The sequence below is a fragment of the Pinus tabuliformis genome, chromosome 9 (assembly GCF_031772625.1).
Source record: "Pinus tabuliformis cultivar Carrire ecotype Pingquan chromosome 9, CPIR1, whole genome shotgun sequence".
Lineage (NCBI taxonomy): Eukaryota > Viridiplantae > Streptophyta > Pinopsida > Pinales > Pinaceae > Pinus > Pinus tabuliformis.
The window spans coordinates 1442570121-1442579275 of NC_142307.1; positions in this window are offsets into that span (position 1 = coordinate 1442570121).

Genomic DNA, 9155 nt, shown 5'->3' on the forward strand with positions numbered 1-9155 from the left:
TGTACACTCAAACTAGTTTACAGTTGCTTGTTACACTGCCTTGGAATCTCCGCCACAGTTGGGAACACGAATTCTCTGCATGCACTAGTTATTTTAGGTTGATTAATCAATTAATTGGATGATCACTAAGTTAGATTATTTTCCCATTGCATAATTGACCTTCCACTAGTTCCTTCAACAGTTAGAACTAGTTTAACTGAACACAATTGGATATAACTGAACTGGAACACTAAAATTTAGAAATCACACATGATTAACTGAACTCCAAGCCCTATAACTCGAATTTACTAAGCTAACTGAGTGACAAGAGTCATGTCACATAAGTTAACTACATCCAAGTTGTCTGCTAATGTGGTAATTCAAATTTTCTCAATTTGACTAGGGAAAAGTCAAATTGAGACTTTCTTATTGCACTTCTCAACAACCTTATATGGTTGTTACTTCTTATTTCCATGCTTCTTATGTTTCCATTTTAGCTGGAGTGAATCCTTGCTTATTTTTGACTTGTTTTTCTAGAGGCAATGGGTTAGGGGAGCTTCAATAAACTAAATATTTTGGACAGATTTTCATAAAGTGTCCATACTCCTCACACGGATTACACTTAAAAGGAATGTGTCCATATTCCAGGGCCTAGAAGTGAGACCATCCATCCAAATTTAGTTGAATCACCTCTACGAGGCCTTTTGAGAAATCCATTTCCACACAAATTATGGCACACAAAAATTGTTCCCATGTTCCATATCATTGGAAATAAATCTGCCCAGATTATCTCATATAGCCTTAAAAATGCCTTCACCCCAACAAAGAAGAGGGATGAATGGAAATCTGATCCACACAAATGCAAATGAAATGTCCATCATGGGATTAAAATCTAAAGACCAATGAGTGAGAAACGGACCTCTCGCACCCATGAAATAAGGACATGATTTATTCTAGATCTGGTCCCTATCTCTTAATTTTCAAAGAGAAATGCATAGTTTCCATTTCCACAACAGGGAATGTGTTGGGGTTCATGATTTGCCCTGTTGTCAAAAACCCATTCTTCACTGGCTTCATAACTTGGCCACGGGTCAATAAACTTTCTTTATGATGTTGTTGCATGGTTCTCGGTAGAAGAGTCGACGGGGAGGAGGATCAAGTGGACTCCTACATTTTGGACCTCCATTTCATTCCTTTTCACAATGGGGTTTTGTCGCCAACACTTGGAGGGGTCTTCCGTGATGGGTACCGATTTTTTAGTGGGATACTTCCTTCTTTGCAAAGATTTTATTCTCCGGTCGCATCCATATATTTTTGGTTTGCCTTCTGCATGGGTTTGCACTCTCGACCACTTCTCGCCACTTCCTTTGCTTCTCTTTGATGCCACCTCCAAAACCCTCTGCTTAGATTAGTGGTTTGTGCCTCTCTTATGAGTTAGTCAAGCGGCTTATGCCCGGGTTTTCATTTCTTTTGTTTTCTACGACGTCTTCTTTCTAACTAGGGATGGGGTTCACAGCCTTCCTTGGATATTGACACCTTTTTCTTGGTTTCCTTGTTTCCTTCAAAGCTCCTATCTATTTTGTATATTGACCCTCTATTTGCCAAGGTTTTATTTGAATGTAATGGCCACCTTTAGTGGGGCTTTTGATGTCACATTATTATGGGTTTTTTCAGTGAGCCTGTGTGACCTGATTTATGAGATTTGTATCGATCATTTCTTGGCTCAAGATTTCATATGCATAATGTGCATCTATAGAATGTAATTTTTATTTTCATTAATAGAAATTACAGTTTTTTTTCTTTGCAAAAAAAATTCAAAATACATGTTCATAAATTGTTAGCTATGTTTTGTATAATATAATTTTAATCGAAAACTTTAGCTACTTAAACAAGGTCCTTGATACTTTGAAATGTTTACCTCTAACAGAACTATAGTTTCTTTTTATAAGATCATTTCTGAGAAACATGATGTTATCTATAATAACATTTTATTTTTCCACGACTATTATTATTATTATTTGTTGAGATTTTATTTTCTAAAGTGAATATATATCTTATTGTTTATGTTTTATTTTTTTCCTATATAAAAAATAATTTTCATTATATTTAATAATAATAATAATAATAAAATTTACTTTTCTATTTTGTAATAAAAATAAGATAAGTTATGGGGTTAAAGGTTAAAATTTATGAAAATGCCTCCCCCATAATTAAGAAACCAATATAATGGACAATAATTCATGTATGTAAAAAATATATAATATAGTAATGAAAAATATTTGAAATCCATAAAAAGAAATATAAAAAATGTATTAAAAAAACATATATAATCAATAAAATATAAATTAAAAATACCATTAATCTATTTTAAGTGCAATATACATATCATCCATTTAATTATATATAGAAAAATTGTGTGTATTTGATGTGAGTATTAAATTTTTATATATTTATTAATTAAATTTAAATATGAAGTTATGAAATATCATAGTTACACATATAAGTTATAATTGTTTATATAAATTATAATTGTTTCTTAAAGAAAATGTTTATAATTTTATTAATAAAAACAAAATTACAATATAATAAATTTAATTTAATTTACTTTTTATTTTTATCATTATTTTTATTATTTTTTATTGTTTTTTAAGTGATTTCATATTATTTTTTATTATTGTTTTTTTTCGTTCAATATTTTACTACAACATCTAATCTTTCGTTGATAAAAGTAAAATTGCCACATATTTTTTTAATTATTTTTTTATTTTCTTTTTTTGTAGGTTTGATAGGACTACATCTTTAACATGCCCAATATATCACCCTGATCATGGTGGGGAATTGAACCAGTGACTTCACATCAAGGAGTTCCTTAACAGAGCACCCGATCACCGTCTATCCAAGACCCCACGGAAACTTTTTATTTATTTTTAATTCGATTGACATTATGTTGTTTTTATTATTACTTTCTATTACTTTTTTAATTGAGCCAATTTAATGTTTTATTATTATTAATTTTTCATCTAACGCTTCACTACAATATTTCAACATCTCATTTATCCTATTACTACAACATTTCCTCCATGTTGAAATGTACATTGTTTCTCAATATAATTTTAAGAATTTATAAACATATTCACCAATTAAATTTTTTTCCATTTCCTTAACAATAAGTGTTAGTTTTTTACAAGTATAGAAAAATGTGTCAAACTAACCTTTTTCCATCTTCTTCACTCAAACTTCATATTATTAGGGGAAACAGAAGCATGGGAGTGATTATTCATCCTAATAATAATCAAGAATTCAAATTTGCTTGGGGATTGGGAGAGGTGACCAACAACGTCGCTAAAGATTATGCTCTTTATAAAAGAATAAAAAAAATCGTGCAAATAAAAATTCAAGAGATCTTTTTTATTGGATATTCTCTTCTCATTCTCTCCAGAGTTTTAAATAGAACACTCTCTAGTGATCTCAAACTAGCTCAAATCATCAAATGAATCCTCAATTTACTTTGTCTTGTCCCAAAAATCAATGTCACGATGTCCTAAGGGTGAATAATGTTAAGAAATCTAGGGTAGTGATTAGGTTAGGATTCATTAAATGATTTATCTTAGCTTGATAGGTTCTTATGATATTATTATATTGGTATTATTCCCGTCATCATGAAAAATGCCAAAAAAAAATTAAGATCATGGGCACAAAAAGAGGAATACAAGATGTAGGCACTCAACGAGGGGAAAACCCATTCCAACTCTTCCACTAGTAAATCAAGGTGAGATAACCAAGACCCTTTAGACTAAGAACATCCTCCATCGATCATGATGATTCTTCAAGAAGTAAACCATCCACTGCTTGATTCCTTTATAAGTCTACATCAAATAATTGTTTAGGATATTCGGCCTTTATCATTCATCTACCTTATGTTCATGCTACCATAAATAACTTCAGTCCTTCAATTCTAAGAGACTTCGGTCTATAGTGGTAAGATACTTTGGTCCTACAATGGCAAGATACTTTGGTCCTATAATGGCAAGAGACTTTGGTCCTGTAATGCTAAGTAACTTTGGTCTTGTAATGACAAGAGTCTTCGGTGTTGCAATGGAAAATAACTTCAACCATGTAGCTAACTTAATGTGTTTGTCTGTAGATGATCTGAATTATCTTAACAACTCTTCTATTAGGTCAAGTTCACTTGGGTATATATAGTTGTTTCTGCTTATATATTGAGCCGACATGAATAATAGTAGAGGTTGACTTATATAACATGAAGTTGGAATGAATTTTAGGCTAACTTGATGGATGGAGGATTTAGAAAATAAAATAAATTTATTTCTTTGACATAATGAGGCCTAAAAGAGGGTCTCTTACATAAAACTTTGACTTTGACTCATTAAAAGAATCCTAGAGCACTCAATGAGTGCTTTGACCTATTGATCATCGACCCAAGCATGAAACCCATGCTTTAATAAGTCAATAAAGTTTCTTTTAATAAATAGTTTTCCTTTTCTTTCTTTTGATAAATACATGACTTAACTACAATTATGAAGATTGGCACTAGTTACATTCTTCAACACTCCCTCTTAACTAGGGAGGTATTCATAATTACATACATCCATAGGTACATGGAAGATCTCAAAATGACATAATCTATTAAGAGTCACAGCACACGCAGTGCTACAGATTAGATACCTGACCAGGGTACTCTAATCGGGTGGGACTAAGGTGTACTCAAACTTTATCCACTCTAGGTACCATTAGGATTTTAAGCTCTAACACAAACCCATGGATCTAGGTGTGTATCCAAGGTCGGAGCTCCAAGAACAACACCACCCTCCCTACTTTGGGATCTAGACATCAACACAGAGGTCAGCCAGATGTCCTCCCAAGCATCTTGTTGCCACAAGATGCTTAATCTCTCCTTTTCCACTAAATCAAATATATATATATCCACCGCTTCAAGCATGCTTCAAACACTAAACCTTTTTACGGAGAGATCTTGCACAATCACAACCCTAATCAGTAATAAAACTTCAAATATATATACAAGTCAACACAAACCTTCAAGGTCATTCTAATGCTCCTTATATCTTCATCGAGTTATCTAAATGCAACTTGTCGAAAGCTTTCTTCTTATTTCACTTCTTCAATAGCACTAAGTACAACCTCAGTGCTTCTCAAGTATTTTGTTTTTAAATCCATCTGAAGTACTTTCATTCATTCTTTGGTTTCACTCTTTCTTCAATATTTCCTCCCTCTCAACTACGGAGATATATCTTTTCTTTTATCCAAGCTCCCTCTTGATTTGGGGAGATCAACAACTTCCTTCATTTTATAATATTTCAATAACTTTTACCATTTAACAATAGTGGGCGTTTATGGGCACAATAATACAATAAGGGGGTTTCACTAATAACAATAAGGGGCTACACTAGTAGTATAGGGACCTAACAATGACATCAAGGTCATCTTTGATTATCATCATTCTTGAAGCTTCCTTCATCATGCTCATCATTATGAGCATATTAAAGATAGTGTACCTACAAACTTTAATAGCAAGTACAACCAAATATAAATAGATAGAAGCATGAAGTCAATCAAAATCATGTCATTATAATGGAAGCATCAAAACTTTCAAACTTTAGACATCAAATACCTAAACCTAGTTAGGTTCATAATCAACAATGGTTACATCTTTTATATACTATACTTCAACAAATTGCTAGGGTTTTGTCACAAACCCTAGAAATCATCATCAAGGCATAAAGAAACTCAATCAAGATATCAATCCCATCATAACACTATACATCTAGGAATTCAATATCACTTCCTAGAATTCATAACAAATTCTACTAGGATTTGTTATATATCTTAAAACTAAATCACCAATAATTGAGATAGCATACTCGCATATGCATATAGGGTTTCATTGTCATTCATTAGCAATTCATATCAATATCTATTAGGTAAACCCGAGATACAAACATCAATACATCAAAGTTAGATATACAAACATTTTGACCAGGTTAGGGTTTCGATCGTACAGAAGAATATATAACTAAGGTTTCATTCCTAGGATCTTACTTACATGGGTTTTGTTTATAAACCTTAATTCACCAAACCCTTTCATTATTAACAGAGAATTCGACATTAATAAAACCCTAAACTTCAAAAGCATAGGATTTCATCATATGCTCTAGACTTTATCAACAAACTCTGAAAGGACTAGGGTTTCATAATCAACATTGACATACCTTTAGCATTAAGAGGCTTCACCAAAATGGGAAAACAACAAGAGATAGTGTGATAAGGGTAGACTCAAGCTAAAGATTAATCACCCAAACAAGAATCCTTATGATTCAAAATCCTATAAATGAAAGAGTTAGTAACAAATTTCAAAACGACCCCACCTTGTAATATGAAGAAGATTTACTATAAATATTTATACATACCTTGAGTTACTCGTTTTACAAACCTGGGAGGTTTTCCTTAATGAAAGGGCTCCCTCTTAAATATGATAGCATCTCCATATTTCATCTCCTTATTTGTCAATTTGTGCTCTTAAGGATTTGATTTACCAAGTCACCATTCTTAATATGCCCTTACAACAATTCTTGACAAGTACAACCAAAATATGAAAGTACAATATTGTGATGACTATCTAGAGTCTAAAGAGAGTTTCTAGGGTTCTGAGCTACAAAATCTAGAAATCTTTAATTTTACTATTGCCAATAATCGTCATATATCATGGATTGTTTATAAACCCTAGACAGTTATGAGATAGGATTTGTCATATGTATTATTCCTAGAAATTATCAAATTCTAATGAGGGTTTTCCATTCCTAGAAATATGCTAGAAACCAACTTTATAAAATAAGCAAGTTATACGTACCTAAAAACTTACATACCTTTGGAGAATAAATGTTCCATAGAGCTTGTTACCTTTTTTCTTGCAGGACGAAGACATGTTGAATGCTTTCAGATGAAGAGGCTCCACAAGTTGGCTCATTCTTCTACCGTCTAGGCTTGAACAATGCGTCTTTCAAATTCATCTTTTATTCTACTACAAGTATGTACAGAATTGTCACTTCTTTGTGGTTTTATTCCACTTGTATAGGTTTGTGAAAATTGTCTCCAAGATTGATAGGTGATAGACCCATCAAACAATTCGGTTTAGTAATTTTATATGCACAAGTCCTTTAGCCTTTTGATGAATGTGATGGTTGATTTTGAATAAAGTTAGATCCAAAACTAGAGGAGGTCTTGGCTCCCTTTCTCTAAGGTGGTTACAATCTTTCAATTAGGCCTACAAGACCTCTTCAATGCAGTTAGGACTTTTGGTTCTTTTCATGCACATGTATGAAGAATGAATCTCGATCTTCCTTTAATAGGACTCATGCATAAAACAATTCTTCAACAAGGCTTGGATAATCACTGAAGTGTGATCACCGGAGTTAGATGAAGTCTGACACAAAAGTTCGACAATGACACAGAATTTGGATCCCTCTTTGTATGCAGCCTAGTCACTATAATTGAGGTGCTCATATTTTTAGATTTCCGTCTTTCTAGGAGCTCGGTCCTAGATGACTAGATTTCTTTACTAAGACTTGTAATCCTTGTGATCTCCTTCTTTCCCTTAAGGAAATGAACCAAGCTCTAATACCATGCTGAAAAACCTAGGGCAATGATTAGGTTAAGGTTCATTAAATGATTTCTCTCTCTTAGCTTGACAGGTCCTTATGATATTATTACATTATTGTTCTTCCCATCATCTAGACAAATGCCAAAAATAAATGAAGATCACGGACACAAAAAGAGGAACACAAGATGTAGGCACTCAGCCAAAGAAAAACCCCTATCTAAGGGAAAACCCAGTCCATCTCTTCCACTAGTAAATCAAGATGAGATAACCAAGACCCTTTAGACTAAGAACATCCTCCATACATCAAATTGGTGCTTCAAGTAAACCACCAATTTCTTCATTCCTTCATAGGTCTACATCAAATAATTGTTTAAGATATTCAGCATCTATCATTCATGTACCTTTTGTTCCTGCTACCATAAATAACTTCAATCATTCAATTCTAAGAGACTTCGGTCTATAATGGAAAGATACTTCGGTCCTGCGATGGCAAGATACTTCGGTCCTATAATGGAAAGTAACTTCAGTCCTGTAATGACAAGTAACTTTGACCCTGTAATGACAAGTCTTTAGTCTTGCAATGGCAAATAACTCCAGTCTTGTAGCACACTTAATTTGGCAGTTTGTAGATGATCTAAATTATCTCGATATACCTGTTGGCATTATGTTTTCTGGTATGACTGTATGTTACAGATGTTGTACTTGATGGCAACTCCAGTGGTAAAGCTCTCAGTTTGATGAAAATTAAGAAGGACGCAAGCAATCAGTTCAGAAAGTGCGTCCCCGCAGGTATACCATGCAGAACCCGCGTCCAAGGATGCAGGCCAACCGTTCAGGGGGTGCGTCCACCCAGTGCACACATTTCAAGGCACAGAAAAAGCACGTGGGGGCTTCTTGTGTGGTATCTAGCCGACGGTTTTGTGTTCCTATGGTGTCGGCTCGTGGTATTGTTCCATGTTTTGAGGAGGAACTTGCCTATATAAAGCAAAGGAGTTCATTTGGATGACACATTGTCTTTGGTTGAATATCTTATTTGGTGAGATCTAGTCCAGATCTAAGAGGGCGAATCTTCTAATGGACTGTGATCTCTACGGCGCATGATCAGATCTGTAGATCTGACTGTTTGGGTTAGTCCTGAAGTCTTCATATCATTTATATCTGAAAGGACGCAGGTTCAGTGAAGGGAAAGTGCGCCGGGACGCAGCGCAGCAGAGAGAGACCTGCGTGGGGACGCAGGGCAGACGTGGCTCAGGTGCGTCCGGGACGCAGCTCAGTAACGGGAGATCTGCGTGGGGACGCAGGACAGACGAGGTTCAGGTGCGTCCCTGAGGTAAAAGGCACGGCGCGATAGTATCTCTGGGTGCGTCCTTGGGTTAACAGGACATGGCGCGATAGTGTTTTTGGGTGCGTCCCTGTAGAAAAAGACGCAGTACAATTGAAGGAACAGTGCGTGGGCACGCAGGGCAACAGAAGGTTAACTGTGTCTGGTCGCAGGCCACAGAAGGGAAAACTGCGTCTCTGTTATGTTGATTATATTTCT